Genomic DNA, 25183 nt, shown 5'->3' with positions numbered 1-25183 from the left:
CTGTGAACTAAATTATGACATCAGGCTAGAGAGGTGAAATATCCCTGAGGTAGGACAATAAAGGTCTATTACTGGCAGTGCCACCTAAAGCAGACTGCTTGATGAGGTGAAGAAAAAGGCATTTGCCAGATGAGTAGCTGCAGGTGAGGTGCCAGGAGATGTGTTACTTTGCTCAAAGAAACCACCTCTGGTACGGTAGCTACTATCAGAGTTATCACCTGGTTAAGCTTATGATAATCCACTGTTACTCTCCAGGACCCATCTGTCTTCTGCACAGACCAGAAAGGCAGGTTGAATGGGGATGTGGTGGGAATCAACACCCCTTTATCCTTGACGTCCTTGATGGTGGCACTGATCTCTGTGATGCCTCCAGGAATGCAGTATTGCTTTTGGTTTACTACCTTCCTAAATAGAGGCAACTCTGGGGGCTTCCACGTGGCCTTTTCCACCATACTAGCTAGCATTTCACAGTTTCAGGGAACCAGTGAGGGGATTCTGCTAGCTTCTGAGCATACTTATTACAATTAAGCATTCTGGAACTGAGGAAATAACTGCAAGATGGGTTGAAGGGCCCCTGAACCTCTATGAGACAGACCTGAGTTAAAACTCCATTGATCTGTCTTACATTAGGCTCTCCTCTGACTGGTGGGTTCATAATGACATTTTGGGTCTCCTGGAATTAATTTCAGTTCAGAGCCAATGCCCCAAAGTCTTGAAAGGTCTGATTGTTTCCTTTCCACCAATGCACAGTTACTCTGGTAAAAGCTATAGGTCCCCTTAGGGGAAGGCTGGGAGAAAGATCAATAGCATAAATTTTGGGTAGCATACCAGGGTCTTTCCTCAAGGGGACTGGCCTCCCCTTCATTCAAGGGGTTCTGGGTCTGTAAACTGGCTCAAGTCTGGGAATTGACTGTTGAACCATTATTCAAGTTACATTTTGTTCACTTGACCTGGAATTCTTTTGCTTACACAGATCAAGTTTAATAGGCTTCCTATCTGTTTCACTTCTGGAACACCATCATCAACCATCCAACTAGGTCTGATTAATACTTCTGATTACTACTTTGACTGATTAGTCTGATTAATTAGTCTGATGAATACTTCTGATTACTACTTTGACTCTGCTATCCATTATGATAATCAAGCCCATCTTGCCTTTGGGCAGTTGCGTGCTACCACCTGGCCTTCACCATCCTGGAATCCAGTTACTTCTGTCGCCTTTTGTTGTTGTCGTTTAATCACTAAGTCGTGTCTGACTCTTATGTAACCCCCTGGATTGTAACCCGCCAGGCTCCTCTGTCCATGGGATTTCCCAGGCAAAAATACTGGAGTGGGTTGCCATTTCCTTCTTGAGGGGATCTTCCTGACTCAGGGATTGATGCTGGGTCTCCTATTCCCATCGCCTTTAGGTTTTCCAGTTCATTGGCTGCAGTTCCCACTGGGAGGTCTGGCCTATAGGGAAGAGCAATCTCAGAGCTCCTCCAGGCTCTGAGGAGGCTCCCCTCACAAGTTTACTTCTCACAGTAGCAGTGGTGTTGTCTTCCAGGCCCTCCCAGGTGGGTAAGCCATAAATGACAGATGCCCTGTAATATTCCCATCTCCCTAATCCTTTGAATCCTTTCCTCCACATTTAACCAAGGTGGGTTCAGCATTTCCAGTTCACTCACTGCGCCATCCCCCCACCCCTTTTGGCCCATGTTTCGGCCAATCAACCTAACTGTCAGAGCCCTTTCTAACTTCCCAAGCTGTGGACTAAATGCAGAATCTCTGCTTAATGAGCCCATAGCAATAAATTTGGCCTGATCAATTTTATGTTCCTTCCATTATCATCTCACACTCTTATTATCCATTCCTACATGGTCCCCAGATTTTTATCTGTATAGATTAGGGAATCTTAAATTATATATTGTTGTAAATTATATGTGAATATGAATACTAGAAAGAGATTTATTATAAGGTGCTGGCCCATGTGATTATGGAGGCTGAGAAGTCCCATAATCTCCCATCTGTAAGCTGGAGACCAAAGAGAGCTGATGGTGCATCAAAGGCCAGAGAGCTGGAGAGCTGATGGCATAGGTTCTAGTCTGAGTTTGAAGGCTTAGGGACTAGGAGTGCTTGAGGACAATTTAAATAGTCAGGCAAAGTGCAACCTCTTCACACCTTTTTGTTTTAGTCAGCCCTCAGTGGGTTGGATAAGGCTACCCACATTGGGGAAGGCCTTCTGCTTTACTCAGCCCACTCATTCAAATGCTAGTCTCTTCTGGAAACGTCTTCACAGACCACCCAGAAATAAGGTTCAACCAGCTACCTGGGCATCCAGTGCCTAGTCAATTTGATATAAAACATTAATCATCACAGAAGGCTAGTAGCAGCTCTGGGATGGTGTTTTATCAATTTAATAACCTAATAAGAAAAGAGTCTTTCCTTTCAAATCATTCCAGTAACAATCCCTGTGCTGAATCTCTTTGGCCAGGCTTGGATTGTGTGCTCCTCTCTTCTAAACTATTATTACATAATAGTACAATTTATGGAGTACTAATTATGTGTCAAATCATAAATCTAAGTCTGAGTTTTCTATGGTTAGATGTGTAACCTTGGACAATTTAGACTTCCCAAGCTTGAAAAGGCACTTAATCAGTGTCCTCTGTATTATTTTACTTAATCCTTGACAACCCCAATAAAATAGATTCTATCATCATCCTCATTTAAGTGATGAAGAAACTAAAGCCCAGGCAAGTTAAGTATATTATTCACGACAAAAGAATTAGCAAATGGTAAGTCCACTTGTATGGGTTGAAAATGTGATTGGAAGCAAGTTCCCTGCAAAAGAATCAGATGCTGCTTCTGACATTGAAGGTAAGAGTTAAAAACAAAATAAAAAACACACCAAAACAACCACACAGGTTACAGGGGTAAAAATACTTAAAAAATCTCTCACTAATATATTCCTAAAGATAAGAGAATATATCGAATTCATGTTGTAAGAACATGTATGCATGCTCACTCAGTCATGTCCAACTCTTTGTGACCCCAATGGACTATAGCCCACCAGGCTCCTCTGATGGAATTTTCCTGGCAAGAATACTGGAGTGGATTGCCATTTCCTTCTCCGGGGGATCTTCCTGATCCAGGGATCAAACTCGAGTCGCCTGTGTCTCCTGAATTGGCAGGCAGATTCTTTACCACTGAACCACCTGGGAGGCCTGTTGTAAGAACAGGATTATATAATTTATAAATATTAAGAGAATAAAAAAGAGCCTTAAAAATTAAGGCAGGATAGTAGACCTGAGAAAAGTAATAGAAGAGTTGGAAGATAAACTTGAAAAAATCCTGAAGAAGATGAAGAGATGGATAGGAGAGAAAAGATGAGAATATCAGAATATAAGCCTGGACGGTTCAATATCTGAATAATAGGAGCTCTAGACAGAACAGAGAACATTTAAAGGAGGTAGTCATCAACAAAAGTGAAAGTGAAAGTTGCTCAGTCGTGTCCAACTCTTTCCGACTGTGTAGTCCATGGAATTCTCCAGGCCAGAATACTGGAGTGGGTAGCCTTTCCCTTCTCCACGGGATCTTCCCAACCCGGGGATCACACTCAGGTCTCCCACATTGCAGGCAGATTCTTTACTGTCTGAGCCATCAATAGAACAGTACAGAAAAATTTACCAAGCTCGAGGACATGAGTTTCCAGACTGAAGGGTCCTTCGAATGCCCAGAAAAAAGGATGAAAAGAGTCCCACCCAGCCAGACACATCATCATGAAATTTCAGGATACAGGGCCAAAGAGATTTAAAAATCTTTGAGAGAGAAAAAGAGATGGAGATCAGGAATTAGGTTTGACTTTTCATACTTCGGTGAATAACACTGGAAGCAGCAGAGCAATGCCTTCAAAGTACTGAAGCAGGGACTACCCTGGTGGTCCAGGAGTTAAGAATCCACCTTCCAATACAGGGGACTTGGGTTCAATCCCTGGTTGGGGAACTAGGATCCCACATGCTGAAGGGCTACTGAGCCCACACACTGCAACTAGAGAAAACACATTCACCACAATGAAGACCCAGCTCAGCTAAAAAAATAAAGCAAATCTTTAAAAAATATTGAAGCAGAATGTTTTCCAATCTAGAATTCTCCACTTAACTAAATTATCAGTCAAATTTGAGGGTAAATAAAGACATTTTCAGATAGGCAAGATTTCAAGGATGCATTTCCCTCCCATGCATGCTTTCTGAAGAAGCTACTGGAAACTGTGCTTTTTGAACAAGAGAATAAACTAAGGAAGGCGTGCATACATGCTCAGTCACTCAGTCATGTTCAACTCTGTGTGACCCCATGGACTGTAGCCCGCCAGGCTCCTCTGTCCATGGGATTCTCCAGGCAAGTATACTAGAGTAGTTTGCCATTTCCTCCTCCAGCATGGAATACCGTAAATAGGAATCTGACACAGGAGAAAGGTGAAAGGAATCTGAGGATGACGGGCGATCTGAGGACAGCTGTGCGCTAGATTCGGAAGGAAACAGACTGAAGCAGTACAACCCCAGAGAGAGACAAAATGGTGGAGGGCCGCCGCCACCATTGCCCCCTATCCTACTCTCATACAGACTTTTAAATCAAGGACAAAATGCCCAGAGAGTCTGGCCCAAATTTTTCTCTGAACTTCATCAATCCGCTGATCACTCTTGCATGCCCTGCTGCCTGACCTGCTGTGGATAGTGTCTAGAAATGCTCTGCTTTGACCTCTTGGAAGAATTGGAGGGTAAGTCCTGGTGAACAGAAGATACAGAACAGCCTTTCCTTCTGACTGTGTCCTGGCTGAACACCTAAACACTGGCCCATGCTGTGGCACTGCCTCATGTCTCAACGATGCTGAGCCCCATGCCCAGTGTTACTCATCGTCTTACTCAATGATTTTCCTATAAAAGTCTCTTGTAAATGCTCAAGGAAGCTGAAGCCCAGACAATGACCCAGAGACAGTTGAGTTCATCTCCTTCAACATTTGCAGCATCACCCTTTCCTTACCCTCCTTCACTGGTGCTTGCTACTCAGATTTTCAAAACTAAGTCATGTTTAGGGAAAAATGTCTAGGTGGAAAAACGAAGAGAAAAAATGATCAATGCAGAAGTCATCACAGTGTTTCGTGCTGGGAGGTAGAGAAGAGGCTGTAATTGAGGAGTAAACAGAGAGTTTGGAAAGACAGGCTTTGTTTTATATCTCAAACTTAGTGGATGGTTGTTTACACTATAATTATATTTAGGTTGCATGAATGATTTTATCCCTCCTTTTATTTGATGATGCATTTCACAACAAACCGTTGAAAAAATCAGGTGCTGTTAATAAATAAGGAAATGAGTGGGGACAAGCACAACTAAGAGATATTCATCAAACTCTTTGAAAAATGAAAACATCTGCAAAGAGAAAAGATAGGAGGGGACATTTGTGTCTGGCTAGTTCTATTACAGGGAACAGAGACCTGCTTAATTCATTAAAAAAAAATTTACTGAAGTATAGTTGATTTACATTGTTGTGTTAATTTTTGCTATACAGCAAATTGATTCAGTTATATATATATATGTTTTTTTCATGTTCTTTTCCATTATGGTTTATCACATATAGTTCTCTGTGCTATACTTTAGGACCATTCTCTATATAATAGTTTGCATCTGCTAATCCCAAACACCCAATCCATCCCTCCCTGCTTAATTTAACTCAAGAAAGGAGTGGGGGTTGTTTTGAGTCTACCTGTGGAATGATCTAGAATGATAAAACTCAGGAATTTTTTCACTCTCCTTATAGGCATCTCTGTGTCCTTGATTGTCTACTCTGTTCCCTATTGGCTACATAGTAAACCTCCCCCAAATTCTTTAACTTAAAACAACAATAGCCATTTATTTATTGGCTCATGATACTATGATTTAGGAAGGGATTGGCAGGGACAGCTCATCCTTGCTCTGTCAGGTGTTGGCTGGGTCAGCTTGACTGGGGCTGGAGGATGATGCTGGCTTCACTGACAAGTGTGGCTTCTCAGCTAAGGTGTCTAGAGTAGCTGGGAGCTGGCTGGACCAGTCTCTCCAGCAGGGCTTCTTTACATGGTGACTCAAGGCTCCAAGAGGAATAAAGCAGTCAGGCGCCTTCAGCTCTAGGTCCAGAGCTGGCACTGTGTCACTTCTGCTGCATATCTTTGGCCAAAGCAAGTTCATATCAGAGAGGAGAAATAGACTTCACCTCCTGATGGGGGAAGTGGCATGTGCTTACAGAGATGGAAAGAATACTTGGCTGCTGTTTTTCTAACAGTGCTATGTAGCATTCTCCCACCACATAATTTTGATTTGCATATAATTTTAGTTTGTTGAGACTTTTTATTTTGTTTCTGTTTTTGCCCTTGCAGCATGCAGCATCTTAGTTCTCCAACCAGGGATCCAACCTGCTGCCCTGCTGTAGAAGTACGGAGTCTTAACCACTGGACTATCAGGGAATTCCCTAGTTTGTCGTTGTGCTGGATTTCCCAGGTGGCTCAGATGGCCCTGGGTCAGGAATATCCCCTGGAAAAGGGAATGGCAACCCATTCCAGTATTCTTGCCTAGACGATCCCATGGACAATCCCTGGTGGGCTACAGTCCATGGGGTCACAAAGAGTTGAACATGACTGAGCAACTTTCATTTTCTTTCACTTAACTCCAGCCATGTTTTTCTGTCACCTACAACTTTATTGCTAACTAGCAGTTTCTTTCTTTTTTAAGTAATCTTTTTAATTTTTCCTACTTTATTCCTTATATTAATAGGTTAAGAAAGTGAAATCTTCCTAAGTACTGATTCATAGATAATGTTTATAAGTGGCACACAAAACATTCAGTTTCACAAAGAGTAGTATCCAGTGATCCCTTTAAATGCAATTTTAATCCTTACTTTAAGCTAAGAACAGGAATAATACAGTGAGCTAAATACACACAAAATTTGTATATCCTGAACTACAAAAGTGGTTTCCATAGCCACACATGGTTTTAGTCAAATACACATTTTCACAATAAATAAATACTAACAAATACGTTAGTGAAACCCCAAATGCTTACCTGCAATCAACTTTTTCAGCAATACCATTCCTGCTACTGAAAGCACTTTCAGAAGTTATAATCTGACCTGGGAAATGAGTTCTTTTAAAATCTGACAAATAGTGTATTATAAACCCTAAAGATTTTTAATCCAGTAAGTCTTCCAACACAGAAACATTCATAGGAAATTTTTAGTTTCTCAAAAAATAAAAAATTAAAATTAAATCACTCTTGTTATCTAAAGAAGAGTATTAAAACACATTATCTTAAGGCAAATAAACATTCCTACAAGAGACTGTATTTTCTAATATCATTTTCTCCTTAAAAGAAACACAAACCAGTTCACTATCTTTTAATAACTTACACTACTATAGTCTAAAAGCTTTAGAAATACATGAAACACATCTTAGCTATCAAAGTCAAAGGTGCCATTTAGATTTCACATATTAAACAGCTACAGTACAACCTACAATGGCACAATATAATTAATGGCTGCTGCTGCTGCTAAGTCACTTCAGTCATGTCCGACTCTGTGCAACCCCATAGACGGCAGCCCACCAGGCTCTCCCATCCCTGGGATTCTCCAGGCAAGAATACTGGAGTGGGTTGCCATTTCCTTCTCCATGCATGAAAGTGAAAAGTGAAAGTGAAGTCACTCAGTCGTGTCCGACTCTTATCGACCCCGTGGACTGCAGCCCTACCAGGCTCCTCCGTCCATGGGATTTTCCAGGCAAGAGTACTGGAGTGGGGTGCCATTGCCTTATATAAATATTAATTCATCGACATGGTCAAGAGTCAGAAGAAACTGAATGATTTGCAAACCAAGATACTTTGACTTACATGTGGTCATTAAAATCCAAAAAGTAATTCAAGTATGGTAATACAATGGCAGGCAATTAAAGGCTCATATATCATTCTAAAATTGAATATGTGAAAATAAAACCTGAAAACTTTGTGGTTCTCTGTTTTTCATTCACATGGTTAGGTATCAGGACCTTACTGTGGAAAATATAGTTACTAAGTATGGTTTCCCCAGAAGATAAGGAAGCTTCAGAAAGTACAATAGGTGTCAAGATCCATAGTTTGCTTCATCAAATGCTTTTCTAGCACGTTTCAAATTGCCATTCATAGTAAGCAAGTCTTTAACCCTAGAAAACTTTCTTGGATCCTTTTTTTTTTTTTTTTCACCTTCCTGGGGCTACCTTTACTGTGCCTTGTGGCAGCTCCAAGAGGAGGTTAACACTGTAGAGCAAGGAAGTTGGGAAGGAAGGGGGACAGGAGTTAGGGCCAGCCCTGTGTGGTGTGTAGGGCTCCTCTGGGATCTGTGCCTAGATGGCTCGGGCAGAGTCTGGCAAGTGCCTCAGTGGAAGCGGTACTTTGTGGCCGGCTTGAGATTGATGTATGTGGCCTTCATCTCCTCAGCCTCAGGGTTCTGCACATCTTTGAATCGCTCCCCTTTGGTGCTCACTATCTGGTTGTCGATGTATCGGATCAGCTTCTTGGGAGCCTCCTTAGGAGCCATAGGACGGTGAATCTTCTGATCCTCTGCACTATCCATCATCATGTACTTCTGCAGGATGAAGGACTTCAGCTCATCTTTTTGGGGGCCTCTGAGACGCCTAGGCAGGTCCTGGTTGGGGCCATACCAGGCTGGAGGCCCCTGCTTCCCCTCTACCAGCATCTGCACAGCTTCTTCCAAGTCCCCTCGAGCTTTGGCCAATACCCACTGGGCCTGCTCCACTGAACAGGTGGGGAAAACCTCCAGGAGTATGTCCACCCCTGGCAGCAGCTCTTCCTCAGGGCCGGCTGCCTCATCTTGGGTGTCCCCAGCAGAAGACATCATCTCTTCTTTGAGCTTTTCAGGGCGCTACAGGGGCTCTTTGTTCCTGGCGCCACTCAACTGCCCTGAGAGCTTCTGGATCATGTCCCCTATTGTACCCCTGGGGATGTGGGCGAAGCCAGGCACATAGGCCTCCATCATCTCAGTGAAGGCTTCCATGTCGAAATTCTCCTCTGATGGGCCTGAGGGGCCCAGGTCCCCAAGAACCCCAAGCACATAGGAAAAGATGACGTCATCCAAGCCACTGAGGTCAGCCTCTGGGAGGTGCGTCTGGACAAAGGCAAGAAGGGCTGCACGGACAATCCTCTCCAGCTCCATGCTCTCTCCTCTGCTGCTCCGTCGGGCGTCGCTGGCGACTTGTCCTGCGCGGTGCAGCTCGAATGCCCCCAGCCCCACCAAGGAGATCAAAGGCCTCTTGGATCCTTTTGAATAAAGAAGATGATATCTTCAACTTGTACCTGACCATGATTTCCTCTAATTGACTTTGCCTTATGAGTCATTTCAGTGATGAACTCTGACAAGGTCTTCAAGAATATCTGCTGATTCAGTATAAGGATTCTGGTCATCTCCAAACCCATACATCATACACCTTAATTCTTTAGAAAAAAGTCTCTTTCTTTTACCCTGTCCATCTTCTGTACTTCCTCTGATTTCTTCACTTTCTTCCTCAAAGGCAGGATTCTCTTCTTCATCCACCATCCCACCAGCCAGCCACATCCGCAGCGTACCCACCTCCCTCGGAGCTAGCAGTTTCTTTTTATGCTTTTAGGTTCAAATTCCTAAGAACTGATTGGTTCAGTTCATCTTTTTCACCTTATGCCACTGGTCAAAGCCTATTTTTTTCCTAAAGTTTTTAGTTGAAAAATGTTCAGCTTTTGGAATAGTCACACATATAGTACATTGAAAGTCTATAGACCTTTTCTTTAGAGTCAACTGATTTTATCATTCGCTACATTTGCTGGATCACATTTTCTTTCTCCATGTATATATGTATGCAGTTAGTTGAAGATATCAAATACTTTGGTATACATCTCCTGAGATTGAGGGCATTCTCCTGCATAACCACAGTCAGTCACACTCAAGAAGTTTAGCAATTATATACAACTGTAATCTAATCTGCTACTCAGATTCATATTTCCACAATTGACATATGATTTTTTTGGATCCAGTATTCAAATAATGAGCACACACAGAAATTAGTTTTCATGTCTCCCTAATGTCCTTTAATTTCAGACAAGTTCTCTGGATATTTTTCATCTTTTGTGACATTGACTTTCTGGAGAGGCTAGGCCAGCTGTTTTGCACAGTTTCTTTCCATTTGATTTGCTTGATTATTTCCTCTTGATTAGATTCAGCTTAAACTTTTTTGGTAAGAATACTATATAGGTAGGATTTCTCTAGTGGTCCAGTGGCTAAGACTCCGTGCTCCCAATGCAGGGGGCCCGGGTTCAGTCCCTGGTATGGGAATTAAGAGTTCACACGCTGCAACTAAAGATCCCACATGCCACAAGGAAGATGGAAGATCCTGCAAGCTGCAACTAAGACTTGGTGCAGCCAAAATTAATTAATTAACTAAAAAAAAAAATACTACCTAGGTGATGCGTGGCTAACCTGTTGATTGGCTGCTTTTAGACAATTCCTGGCCAGTTGCCTATTTGTACTCACTCGCATCCCCCTTCCCTTGTCCCCTTCCCCATCACTCCTCAGGCTCCTTAGCCCAGAGCCTTCTAGGTAAGTTTGGCCAAGAGAAGACAGATGGTTGGAGAACAGGAGGAGGGAAAAGGCTGGGATAGTTCCCCCTCTTTCTCTCTTCCTGTGAGGTCCTTGACTGTGGCTACTTCTCTCCCAAGAAGTCTCCTCTCCCCAACAAACAGACCCTGCCTCTGTGATTCCAGCTCCCTGGAAATCCCCCTCCTTGGTTCTGGCTCCTTCTGACTGGCCCCAAACTCTGTGCTCTGATAAAACCTCCTTTTCCTGCTGTCCCTTCTGCCTAGAGCAGCAGTTGTTTCTGGCCAGTTGCTAACCTTCAGTCTCCTCACCATCCTGTGTTTGGCTTCTCAGCTTTTCCATTTCCTGTGGAACCAATTTCCTTTATTTGGTTTGAAAAACCCAGGGTGGTGTCTGCTTTCCTGACTAAACCCTGACTAATACAGGGAGGGTGTCTAATCCTGGTGACCTGTGGGATGGAGTTATGTGGTATAAACTAAGCATTAGAGGCAGGGGCTATAAGAGGGGAAATTGTTTTAGAAGGAGGAGTATGCACTGTAGGTCTCCTCCCTGGTTACATGGAAAGGAAGTGTACAAAAATGTAACATCGCTGGGTGGTATAATTTTGGGTGATTTTCATATTATTTTTTCTTCTCTTTTGTTTATCCACATTACCTACATTTTCTGCAATGGATATGAATTGTTTGGGCATGAAGGAAAAAATCTAGCATGCCATATTTAGTAAGTAAATGAGAGAATGGTACACATGTACAATAAGCTATATCAGAGGATATGGAAGTGGCTAACCCCCATAAGAGTACTTTGGCTCCCAAATATTTCTTCCAGCTTTACTGAAATATAATTGATAAATAAAATTTTAATATTAATAGGTTTAAAGTGTACACTGTAATGATTTGATTATGCATGTATGTTGTGAAGTGATTCCCATGATTGAGTTAACACATCCATCATCTCACATATTTATCATTTATTTATTTATCTGGGAAAAGGAGAAGGGAACGGCAGAGGATGAGATGGTTAGATAGCATCACCAACTCAATGGACATGAATTTGAGCAAACTCTGTGGATAGTGGAGGACAGAGGAGCCTGGTGTGCTGCAGTCCATGGGGTCACAAAGAGTCAGACATGACTGAGCTGCTCAACAACAACAAATTTATTTTGGTGCAAACACTAAAGTTCTATTCTCTTAATAAATTTCAATCATACAATGCAGCATTATCAACTATAGTCACTGTGTTATACATTAGATATATATATCCCCCAGCCCCTAGCAAACACCATTCTTTTCTTTGTTTTTATGAGTTCAACTTTCTTTCTTTTTTTTTGGCCGTGTGGCATGTGGGATCTTAGTTCCTCCACCAGGGATCAAACCTGCATCCCCTGCATTGATTGGAAGGCAGATTCATAACCACTGGACCACCAAGGAAGTCCCTATTGAAGTCCTTCTGGAGAGTTAATTTCCAGGAGAAGAATTAACGGGGAAAAGGTCACGGATATTTTGATGTTTCTGGGCCCCTAAAGACAAATCATTTCCTATAAGATAGTACTAATACCTACTGTCTCCAAGAACTTATAATTGCTTTAGTTTCCCTTCAATTTTAAGAATAAATATAAAGGTAGAGAATGAAAACCTTCTTCCTGTTCCAGTTTTTATAGTTCCTACACACATCTTTCCTGGAGACCATGGTATTCATTTCTCATATGATTTAGAGTTTCTCATGAACAAGCCAGCAAAATGAATGCATGTAAAGAGAGCATACTAAACACACCATTCTTAATTTTGGCTTTTGAATTTGTATTTTGGAAATCTTTCTGGATCAGAACAGAGTACTTCCTCATTCTTTTAACAAGTGTAGAATATTCCATTGAATAAATTTACTATGATGTACTTAACCAGTCATCTAACGATGGACATTTAAATTTTCCCCCCAATCTTTTGCTAAAGCAAACAAGGAGATGATTAACCTTCCCCTCACATTATTTTGCCTGTGTGCAAGTAGATTTGAATAATAAATTCTCAGAAACATTACTGCTGGTTCAAAGGGTAGATGCACTAGTGATCTTGTTGAAGAAGTGAAGTTGCTCAGTCGTGTCCAACTCTTTGCAACCCTATGGACTGTAGCCCATCAGGCTCCTCCATCCATGGAATTTTTCCAGGCAAGAGTACTGGAGTGGGTTACCGTTTCCTTCTCCAGGGGATCTTCCTGACCCAGGGATTGAACCTGCGTCTCCTGCTTTGCAGACAGATGCTTTATTGTCTGAGCTACCCGGGAAGCCTGTGATCTTGTTAGATGTTACCAAATTGCCCTTCAGAATGATGATATCCATTTACATCCCCAGTAGCAATTTTTGATTGGAGAAGGAAATGGCAGCCCACTCCAGTGTTCTTGCCTGGAGAATCCCAGGGATGGGGGAGCCTGGTGGGCCGCCATCTATGGGGTCCCATGGAGTCCGACACGACTGAAGTGACTTAGCAGCAGCAGCAGCAGCAGCAATGTTTGAGACTGTGATCACTCTATTATCCTATTATGCATGCACAGAAGAGTGTGTTATTAAATCTGTGAGTCCATGTGTCTCATGAAATGTTTATTGTAGTTATATTTATCTTCTCTCAATCTACCATTTGATTATTTTGTATCTTTAATTCTCTCCTTATTATCTTATTGTAATACTTACAATAGTTGTTTTACAGCCCTTGTCTTCTGATTCCATCATCTCTGTCATATCTGGTCTGTTTCCATTGACTTTATTTTCTTCTGATTATTGGTAATATTTTCTTGCCTCTTTGCATTGCTAGTAATTTTTACATATTATTTATTGTTTATTTTCAGCTGCATTGGGTCTTCACTGCTACGTGCAGGCTTTCTCTAGTTGAAGGCAAACGGGGACTACTTTCTAGTTGTGATGAGCAGGCTCACTAGTTGCAGCACTTGGGTTTAGTTGCTCTGTGGCACATGAGAGCTTCCTGGACCAGGGATCAAACCCACGTCCTGAATTGGCAGGCAGATTCTTATGAACCACTGCATCACCAGGGAAGTTCCCCAGGACTGGTTGTTTGTTTCACAGAAAAAGAAGGGTAAAGATAGGAAAGTATTTGGTTTGTTTACTGGATTCATTCACAAAGTGTTTACTGAGTACCTATTATATGCTTGCGTGCTCAGTCGTGTTCATTCTTTGTGACCCTATGAACTGTAGCCCAGTAGGCTCCTCTGCCCATGGGATCCTCCAAGCAAGAATACTGGAGTGGGTTGACATTTCCTCTTCCACTCCTCCCCACCCAGGGGCAAAACTCACGTTTCCTGCATCTCCTTGCATTGGCAGGCAAATTCTTACTACTGAGCTACCTGGGAAGCCCTTATTATACACAAGCCATTAAGAATATGCAATTTGTGCCCTCAAGGAGTTCCTAACCTGGTGGGGGAAACAAAATGATAAAAAAAATAAAATGCAACTGTGTACTACTGTGAAGAATGAATTCTGTATAGAATGTGGAGCACAAGGCAGGGAGAGGTCAGTTTATGTTGGGAAGACAGACTGCTTGGGGAGCAAGTTGAACTGAGTCTTGAAATTTGAGTAGGCATCTGCCAGGTTGGCAGAGATGGAGGAGAGTTGGGGAGAAGGTAGGCATTCTGGGCAAATAGACAGCAAGAGTTCCAGGATTCTGGTGAAATTTCAGGGAAATCCATGAGGTTGGGGCCAGCAAGAAATAAGTGATATGGTTGCAAAGGAAACAGGAGACCCATGAGAAAAGTTCTTTGGAGTGCTGGTGAGAGATGATAAGGACCAGAAACAGGGCAGGGTTAGCAGGAATAGAGATGGGGGAGGGTGAAAGAGATGCTAAGGAAGTGGAATTGTCAAGACTGTTGTTCCATTGGTGATGGTAGGGAGAGAGAAAGGAGAGAGAGAGGGCAGAGAAGAGGGAGAGACGGCAAAAGAGATTGATCCAGTATGACTCCCTGGTTCTTGAATGGGGCAAGTAGGTGTATGATGGAGTCATTTACAGAGATGTGGGGACATGTAAGGAAGGACTGGGAAATGTAATCAAGTTGGTTTTTGATTAAGTCGAGTTTGAAGCACCAGGACTTCTCTGGTGCTCCAGTGGTTAAGAAGACACCTTCCAGTGCAGGGGATGCAGGTTCGATCCCTGGTCGGGGAATTAGAATCCCACACATTGCAGGGCAACTACGCATGAGTGCTTTAGATCCCGTGCGACACAGCTAGAGGAGCCCTTGCGCTGCAAGGAAGAGCCTGCATGCTGCAACTAAGACCTGACACAGCCAAATAAACACTAAAAGAGAAGATTAAAAAAAAAGTTTGAAGAACCTCTTGAAATTGTAGACGGGTACCTCATGGCCCACTTTACTGTCCGCTGCTTTGCATGTGTAAGGCTTTGATGTCTGAGAAAGGTCAAAAGTTACCTGCCAAAAGTTCTTCTTTGGTAGAGGAACTATAAGCAAGTGCAATTCAATTCAAAATAATTATTGAGCATTTACTATGTACCACATGGTGCAACACACACTAATCTCCAAGGGGAGAGAGATTCTGTCTGCCTTGTCCACATTTGCATCCCAATACCTGATACAGTGACTGATACACAGTGGACATTTAATTAGTGTTTGTTGAATGACTAACTGAATGTATGAATGAACATGTTTGGTAATGAAAATAGCAACGAGTATCTCCTGAATCCCAAAAGCTTGGGGAGACAAATGCATAGACAGGGTCAAACAGCATATTAAATGCTTGAATAGAATGGATGTAATGGGCAAGGAGGACTCATGGGGAAAAGGAGTGAGTTGTGCTGGGTTTTAAAGTTTTCTGGGCAGAGAAGAGGGAAAGACATTCCAGGAAGAAAGAATAGAACATATAAAGGCCTAGAAGGGTGAAAGTGCATGACATGGTTCTCAGACTGACAGTTTAGTGCAGCTGTACTCCACCTGGCAGCCATCACGCCTGCCATCCCCTTAGAAGGAAATAGTCCCCATCCATAGCCTGTGCTGAGGGGAAGCTCTGGGTGTTCTTACTTTACACAAAATGAAACTGCTGTTCAGCCACAGGCAAATAATAAGCTGTCTAGGACCCTAAGAGTTACACTTGAGTGGAACAACTGACCAAACCAGAAGGAACAGGGCTGGTCTCTCACTATGATGTAAGTGAGTGTGTATGGTTGTGGTGGTAGCAATGGTATGGAAACCACAGAGATCAGGCAGTAGCCATAGCATCAAAGATGGAGAGAAGCCAGAGAAGCCAAGATGACCATAGGAAACAAAAGTTACAAAAAACTAGAAGCCACATGGCAGAGAAAAGACATGCTGAGCAGAGGGAGAAGCAGTTGCTTTCAGAGAAGCAGATGGAATCAGAGGTCAGCCTGTTATATCACATCTACATAGATTAAAACCCATTATAGTGTTACAATGTGTGTGTGTGCGCTCAGTCACTTAGTGGTGTCCGACTCTGCAACCCCACAGACTGTAGCCCACCAGGTTCCTTTCTCCATGGGATTCTCCAAGCAGGAATACTGGAGTTGGTTGCCATTTCCTCCTCCAGAGGATCTTCCTGACCCAGGATCTAGCCCTTGTCTCCTGCATTGGTAGGTGGATTCTTTGCTACCCTGCCACCTGGGAAGCCCTAGTAACACTATAATACTTGCTATCAACCATCAAACATGTTGAACAGGTTTAATTCACTAGGAGAGGATATTTAAAATTTCTGTTGTTCTTTATTCCCAGTGACCCAAGTTTCCTGCTCATATCATTTCCCTTCTGTCTGAATAACTTCTTTTAGCAATTCTGTTGCTAAATAACTTCTGTTAGCAAATTTGGAGCAGCTCTGTTGGCAATGGATTCTCTTAGTTTGTCTTCATTTAAGAATGTCTTTATTTCATCATCATCCTCCAGGTTTTTTTTTTTTTTTCTGGATATAGAATTCTGAGTTAACAGGTTTTTTTTTCCCCCTCTCAGCCCTTAAAGAATTATGATTCTACTTTATTTTGGCCTCCATTGTTTCTTTTCTTTTTTAAATATTGATCTTCATTTATTTATTTGGCTGTACCAGGTCTTAGTTGCAGCATGGGGTATTTTCAATATTCATTGTGGCATGCAGGGTCTTTTTTTAGTTATGGTATACAAACATGTGGGATCTAGTTCCCTGACCAGGGATCAAACCCTGACCCTCTGCACTGGGAGCACAGAATCTTAGCCACTGGACCACTAGGGAAGACTCCAGAAGTTGTTTTTAAGTATATTTTTTAGAGTAAATTTCCTCTTTATTATTATTTTTTAGTTTGAAAACACATTTGAGTTTTGGCGTGTTCACATTTCTTGGTTCACCTGTGCGTTCTTTCAATGTGATAAATACCCAATCCCATTGTTTTCTGGCTTCCGTTGTTGCTGCTGAGACTTCTGTTGTCATGCTAACTCTTGCCCTTGGTGATGATCTTTCATTCTTTACGGCTGTTTTCAGGACTTTTTCATCTGTGGTATTCTGAAATTTTACTCTAATGTTTCTGGTTATGAATTTGTGTTCATTTTTTTCTCTTTGGGATACACTGATCTGTGAGTTTTAATGCTTCATTTGTTCTAGAATACTGTTAACCAATATTGGTTAAAATATTTCTGTTGTCTCTTATGACCATACTTTCCTTTCAAAACTCCAGTTATTTCTATGGTATACCTTGTCATTTTATCCTCCATGTCTCTAAACCTTTCTTTTATATTTTTCATTTCCGTATCTGTTTTTCTCATATTCTGGATATATCCTTTTGACAAATCTTCTAATTCTCTAATCCTTTCTTCAGTTGTCCCAAATCTGCTTTTTAAGCCATCCTTTAAGACTTTAATTTCAACAATCTTGTTTTTTCTTATTTCTAGAATATATTTTTTCCTGATCTATCCATTCAGTCTTGATTGTCTTTTTATATGCTTTCATTTGTAAATCAACTGTTTTTACTCTAACGTTTCCTATGTGTATGTGTGTTCTATATTCTATATTTGTCACTTTAAATTTTTTATTTATTTATTTATTTGATGTGCTGGATCTTCATTGCTGCATGCAGGCTTTTCTCTAGTTGTGGTGAGCGGGGGCCACTCTCCAGCTGCGGTGCACAGGCTTCTTCTGTTGCGGAGCACAGGCTCTAGGGCATGCAGGCTTCAGCAGTTGTGGCTTGTGGGCTCAGCAGTTGCAGCTCCCAGGCTCTAGAGCACAGACTCAGAGTAGATCTGATGCACAGGTTCAGTTGCTCTGAGGCTTGTGGGATCTTTCCAAACCAGGGATGAAACCCATGTCTCCTGCTTTAGCAGGTGCACTCCTTACACCTGAGCTAGCAGGGAAGCCCTGTATTTGTTGCTTCTAATAGCTTTATCCCCTTGGAATCTATTTTTTTTCTTGCTACTTCTGATTTTTACTCATAGTGGCTGGCTTCCTTATATATTTGATAATCTTTGTGAATCCATTGATTTGATTGATTGCCTGCATGCTCAGTGGTATCTGACTCTTTGTGATTCCATGGACTAGCTGCCAGGCTCCTCCGTCCAAGGGATTTCCTAGGCATTGCTTGCTCTTAGTATGTGGAAGAAGCTTTCTTCCAGAGAGTGTTTGCTTTGGCTTCTGGAATAGTCAGGGAGTGCTCCAATGTAAGACCACTTTATCCTTTCTTTGAAGGTATTGGCTCAGATTAGGAGTTGCATGCTGGTGTTTCAAGGTTAAATGCCCCCTACAACATTATTCCCCTAGAAATCTGGACTCTGTGCATCCCTGCCTTTCCTGGCTGCCTGACCACACAGGCTGAAAACTTGCCTCTCTTTCTCTACAACACTCTAGCTCCCTGCTAACCAGCACATGTAAAAGAATCATTTAGAATTCCTGGAAAGGAAATTTATACTCACTGAAAACCAAAACAGTATACATGAAAAGTTCTAGACTGAAAACATTCTATTTTACTAAACAGTTATCATTCAATTCAAATTGATTTGCATGATGTTGAGCAAAGTCAGTTATGGTATTTTGTTGTTGTTGCTAAGTCACTAAGCATGTTAAGTCATGACTCTGCGACCCCATGGACTGCAGCACACCAGACTCTTCTGTCCTCCACTGTTTCCTGGAATTTGCTTAGATTCGTGTCCATTGAGTCAGTGATGCTATCTAACTATCTCATCCTCTACTACCCCTTTCTCTTTTTGCCTTCAATCTTTCCCAGCATCAGGGTCTTTTCCAAGGAGTCAGCTATTCAAATCAGGTGGCCAAAGTACTGGAGCTCCCGCTTCAGCATCAGTCCTTGCAATGAATATTCAGGGTTGATTTCCTTTAGGATTGACTGGTTTGATCTCCTTGCAGTCCAAGGGACTCTCAAGAGTCAGCACCACAACTCGAAAGCATCAATTCTTCCGTTATTGTCCAACTCTCACATCCATATATGACTACTGGGAAAACCATAGCTTTGACTATATGGACCTTTATCTGCAAAATGATGTCATTGCTTTTTAATACATTGTCTAGTTTTTTCACAGCTTTCCTTCCAAGGAGCAAACGTTTTTTGATTTCTTGGCTGTAGTCACTGTCCACAGTGTTTTGGAGACTAGGAAAATAAAATCTGTCACTGCTTCCACTTTTTCCCCTTCTGTGTATTTTAAATATCTTCTATCTCTTTATTTCCTTCCATTATTTGTTCTTTTTTGTATTTGCACTTTCTCACTTCCTCAGTTTTGTTTGGGCTAATGAGTTATTTACTTTTTAAAAAAGTATTTTAGATTTATATGATAGTTCTGCTTTTCTTGTTTTCTAAAATTTATTATAATTTGTTTTTTCATTTATTCCTTTCTGCAGCAATCCTTTAGTTTATTTTGTTATTATTTTCTAACTTTTAAAGAGGAACTCTGATTTCTGCATTTTGTTTTCAAGTATGTATTTAAGGTGATTAAGGATTCCTCTGAGTACTACTTGAACTGCATTTCATAGATTCTGGTATATATTCTTTACGTTATTTTTATTATTATTTCCATTAATTCCTTAGTTTTGGGTATGTTTTCCTTTTGACCCAATAATTATATGAAAGAGAGTTTTATTTTTAAACTTCCAAATAGAGAGGACTCTTTGATTTTCTTATTAAATTCATTTGTTGCAATGTGATTATAGGATAGTTTGTGCATTATTTCTGTAGGTGGGGGGTTGCAATAGTCCTTAAGTCTTAAGTATGAATTTTCATAAATACTATTGGACACTTGAAAAAATGGAGTGTCCTCCACTTTCAGGATGCAATGTTTGATATATATTAGTAAGGTCTACTCGGAGAAGGCAATGGCATCGCACTCCAGTACTCTTGCCTGGAAAATCCCATGGATGCAGGAGCCTGGTGGGCTGCAGTCCATGGGGTTGCTAAGAATCGGACATGACTGAGCAACTTCACTTTCACTTTTCACTTTCATGCATTGGAGAAGGAAATGGTAACCCACTCCAGTGTTCTTGCCTGGAGAATCCCAGGGACGGGGTAGCCTGGTGGGCTTCCGTCTCTGGGGTCACACAGAGTCGGACACAACTGAAGCGACTTAGCAGCAGTAGCAGCAGTAGCAGTAAGGTCTACTATGTTAATTATATTGTTTAGGGCCACTCTGTTTTTAGCTTTTTAAAAAATTATAACTTGTTTTGAATTGGATGACACAAGTAAATGAAAGCCTCTTTAAAAAAAATGTATTTATTTATTTGACTGCTGGGTCTTAGTTGCGGCACACAGAATCTTTTAGTTGCAGCATATGTGACCTAGTTCTCTGACCAGGGATCCAATCCAGGCCCCTGCCTCCCCCCTCCCCCCCGCTGCTGCACTGGGAACATGGCGTCTTAGCCACTGGACCACCAGGAAAGTCCCTAAAGCCTCATTTTTATTAGCATGTTTCTGTTTCCTTTTCCTTGCTTATCTTGTAATTTCTGCTCTATGAAGGTTACTTTTATGTTATTTTGTAAATCAATATTCATAATTGTTATATTTTCATTGCCAGTTGTACCCTTTAGCTTTCTAAAGTAACCTTGCTTCCTTGGCTCATATTCTACCTTGTCTATTATTAAGATCATGACTTCTGTTTTAAATAGTTTGTTGTATACCCTTGCCAATCTTTAAAATAAACTTTAAGATTAGTTTTAGAGTTACAGGAAAATTATGAAGATTGTACTGAGAGCTTTCATGTACCTACACACCTAGTTTTGTCTGTTATTAAAATCTTAGATTAGTAGAGGGTTTTAAACATGAAGAGAATAGGAGGAAGCAAATAACACAAATTCTAATGTAGGAAATGGAGAAACAAGAATACACATAAAACATTTAAAAATCAAACCAATAAAATAAGCAAACTCAAATGAGCTTAATTTTTTTTCACAAAGTGAGAGAATAAAAATAAGCCATATTAGGAAGGAATAAAAGAAACATTACTTATACAATATAGGTTTAAAACAAAAGCAAAAACAAAAACCAACCCACAGTAACTGTAGCAGAAATAGAAAAGAGGGAGTGCTCTAGGAATCCCTGATAGTTTACAGAGCCTGCTGCTGGAACTTCATCATTTTGCCATGCCTAGTGTTTATGCTATAACATTCTATCTAGTTAAGTGTCAGCGGTCCTCTTTTTAAGTAATGGGAATCGTTGCTTCGATTTCAGCCAGTCCACATAGTGAAAAATATAACCCACCTGGTCTGAAGATGAGACACTCTAGAACCACGCATTTTAATTCTTCAATTTATTGTTCACAGTTTAAATAGAGAGCCCTCTAGGGGGCAGCAGTGGAATAACAGGAGCTGCTGTTTGGCCTTTGTGGAGAGAGGAGACAAAATGGTGACCTCTAGTCTAGAGCTTGTAGCTCAAGGAGAACACTTAGCATTACAACCCTTGACCCTTTCTCTTACTGCTTACAGGTGGCCACCATGTCACATACGGTAGTGTAAACCATTCACGGAGAATCCAGTGTGAGTGCCCACTTGGATTTGGTGCAACAGTACTGCCCTGCATGAGTACAGATGGAGTAAAAGAGAAGAACCGATCAAAGTCACATCAAAGGGATGTGACCAGGATTCTTGAAGGTGTTTTGGGCCTGGTATAAAAGGAGGGGAGAAAGATCACTGATGGGAGAATTAGGGATGTGGAGTTCATACAGGAATCAACATTAACAAAGATGTAGAGCCTCTTATGTCCAATGATGCCTGGGCAGATTTTGTCAGTAAAATAAGAATGATTGTACCAGATTCTCCTGGAAGATTATGGTGGGCTTTTTTTTTTTTTGGAAGTATAGTTGATTTACAGTGTTGTGTTAATTTCTACTGTACAGCAAAGTGATTCAGTTATGTGTGTATGTATGTACATTCTTTTTTCAGCATATTATTTTTCATTATGGTTTATCATAGATACTGAATACAGTTTTCTGTGCTGTACTGAAGGACCTTGTTTATTATGGTGAAATGATTTGAAGACTGGAGTGAGTCCTTGGCCTACCCACATTCAGTCTTGATAGTTTAATTTGGGTCTCAGTAATCCTGGTCCAATTGTCTGCTTAATTTCTTCACATAAATGTCCATTGTTCATCTAACTCAATTTTTCTTCTCTCCAGCCCAGTCGTGCCCAGACTCATAAACCCAGACTCAGTCTTTTAACCTCCTTCATCCATTCCTCTTCTGAAACTCAGTCTTCAAGTTCTTTCAGTCTTTACCTCACAGAGTTTCTCCAGAAAAGCTTATGACCAGTGAAAAAATTCTGAGAGTTTATTTCTGAGACTGTCTTTTATAATCCTTCTGAGAAGGCAAGTTCTAAGCTCAAACTCCACCTCCTGCTGGGTGAGGTGGTGACGGAGTTGTTGAAAGGTTGGCAGCAGTGGGTGATTTTTAATGGGCCGTATGTGTCTGTTTCTACGTTATTCACTGTTTTATGTTGTTACTGTTGCTTTGTTGTGGCACACGGACTCTCTAGTTGTGGCGCACAGGCTCCATAGCACGCGAGCTCAGTAGCTGCAGTTCACGGGCTTAGTTGTTCCATGGCATGTAGGATCTTATTTCCCTGACCAGGAATCAAACCCAGGTCCTCTGCATTGGAAGGCAGATTCTTAACCACTGGACTGCCAGGGAAGCCCCATTCTTCTTCTTTTTTTTTTTTTAACAGCTGAGTATATTGGAAAAAATATATATATATGATATTTCTTAATCCAACTGTATGTCAATGGGCCCTTGGGTTGCTTCCTTGTCTTGGCTATTGTAAATGTGCTGTGCTGTGCCCAGTCGCTTGATCGTATCTGACTCTTTTGTGACCCCATGAACTGCAGCCCACCAAACTCCTCTGTTCATGGAATTTTCCAGGCAAGAATACTGAAGTAGGTTGCCATTTCCTACTCTAGGGAATCTTCCCAACTTAGGGATCGAACCAGAGTCTTCTGCATCTCCTGTATTGGCAGGCAGATTCTTTTACCACTGAGCTGTTGTAATTAGCGTGTATCAAAGTTTTAAGTGAGAGTCCCAGAAATTCACGCTCTGTTAGCAAGCCCCCCCCTTCTTCCCCACCCCCCCAAACCCCTCATCACCTTTATCTCCGGATCAGAGACTGATATTCCATGTTCTTTATCTCTGTTTATGTCAATTATTATAAGAAGAACAGGTTTAGGGCTGTTAATATGATGCTTTTCGTTGCTAGAAGTATTTATTTATACTTCCATCCTTTTTTTGTTTGACCAGGCTTGACAGAAGTTTGTCAGTTTTGTTGGTCTTCTCAAGGAGTCAGTTTTTTACTTTATTGATCCTATAAACTGTATCTTTATTCCTAATGTATTATCTTAAAATTTTTAATTCATTGTTTCGGTTCCCTGATATTTTATGGATTTTTTTCTTCTCCTTTTTCTAACTATCATGGTAGTCTGAGGTCTTTGAAAAGGGAATAGATTGGGGCTAATATACTGATGCTGTTCTCTATGCAGCTGGGTTTTAGGTATTCATAGGGAAGGTCTACGCTCTCATTTCTGGTCTTGTGTCCTTTGCTGCTGAGGGTAATTGATAAATAAAACAATACTGTAAATACAAAATGATAATAAATTTGATGAAGTGTTGACAAATTCCCAAAGTAGAACTAAATCTCCCTCAAGAATAGAAAACCTAAATATATTTTAAACTATTAAAAGAATTTTATCATATAGTTAAAAATCTTCCTACCAAAACCTGTGTCCCCTGCATTGGCAGGCAGATCATTCACCACTGGACCACCAGAGAAGTCCCCGTATTTTAAAAAAGTCAGTTTCAAGATGAATAAATGGAGAAGTCAGTGTTCATGCAAAGCCACAGAAATATAGATACTATATAATTCCACTTATATAAAATACTTAGAAGAATCAAAATCATGTAGACAGAAAGTATAATGGTGGTTTCCAGGGTCTGGGGGAAGGGTAGGATATAGAATTATTGTTTAATGGCTATAGAGTTTCAGTTTTATAAGATGAAGAGAGCAGTGGATGATGGTGATGTCTACACAGCAGTGTGAATATATTTAATGCCACTGAAATGCTATATTTTAAAATGGTTATGGTGGCAAATTTTATATTATGTGTATTTTAACACAATAAAAAAAGAGAGAGAGAAAGCAAAAAGAATTCACAGACAGGAAAAATCCTTGGCTCGCTTTTTCCTTGAATATTTTGAAGGGATGGACCCACTGCTGTTTGGCATTGAATACTGTGACTTGATCTTCTTGCCCTTCTGTCTGCTGCTGCGGCTGCTGCTAAGTCGCTTCAGTCGTGTCTGACTCTGTGAGACCCCATAGACGGCAGTCCACTAGGCTCCTCTGTCCCTGGGATTCTCCAGGCAAGAATACTGGAGTGGGTTGCCATTTTCTTATCCAATGCATGAAAGTGAAAAGTAAAAGTGAAGTCGCTCAGTCGTGTCCGACTCTTAGCGACCCCATGGACTGCAGCATAGTAGGCTCCTCCGTCCATGGGATTTTCCAGGCAAGAGTACTGGAGTGAGTTGCCATTGGCCTTCTGCCTACAGGATTGTTTGCTCATATTTAAAATCCAGTAGCTTTAGGGATATACCTCTGAGTTGACAATTCTAGGTCAGTTTTCACTGGTACTTGATTTTTCCTTTCAATATGTAGATTTTTATTTCAAGAGAGATTTCTTCCATTATATACATTTTAACATATGTATTCTATTCCATTGTTCTATCTCGTTTCTTTTTTAGGAATTGCAATTAATCTGTCTGTTCTTCAATCTCAGTCATTCATACCCACTGTGTATTTTCCCTCTAAACCTTTCTTCTTTATTTTGGTTTGCATTATGTTGTATTAGCTTTTAAATTTCTAACCTTTCTCCTGTGCTTTCTATGTCTAGTCCCTGTTTTGTTCTTCCTAATTTTATATTTCTTCCATGTTTTTTTCTTGAAATTTTCCCAGAATTTTTCCCAGAATTCTGCTAGTTTCCTTCTTTATATATATATATGTATATATAGTTCTTAAATATTTTTATTTTCTTTTTTTGTGCTCCTGATCTTCCCCCTATCCTGTGCTCTCTTAATTAACTCTTTTTTCATATTCCATTGATTTTCTTTATTGAAGTATAGTTGATT

The 25183-nt window shown here is 41.0% G+C and overlaps 1 long non-coding RNA gene and 2 pseudogenes across 3 annotated transcripts in view; 1 reads left to right on the top strand and 2 right to left on the bottom strand.

The window, feature by feature from the left end:
* The window catches only part of LOC112442630 (uncharacterized), a 141472-nt gene that overhangs the window by 38927 nt on the left and 77362 nt on the right, over positions 1 to 25183 (top strand). The window lies entirely within an intron of this gene.
* On the bottom strand, positions 7516 to 9614 carry LOC104975017 (transcription initiation factor TFIID subunit 13-like; annotated as a pseudogene).
* LOC101904570 (CUE domain-containing protein 2-like) lies at positions 8351 to 9255 on the bottom strand (annotated as a pseudogene).

The sequence above is a fragment of the Bos taurus genome, chromosome 19 (genome assembly GCF_002263795.3).
Source record: "Bos taurus isolate L1 Dominette 01449 registration number 42190680 breed Hereford chromosome 19, ARS-UCD2.0, whole genome shotgun sequence".
NCBI classification, from domain to species: Eukaryota; Metazoa; Chordata; class Mammalia; order Artiodactyla; family Bovidae; genus Bos; species Bos taurus.
Note: the sequence above shows the minus strand (reverse complement) of the source record. Positions and strands in the feature narration are given on the sequence as shown.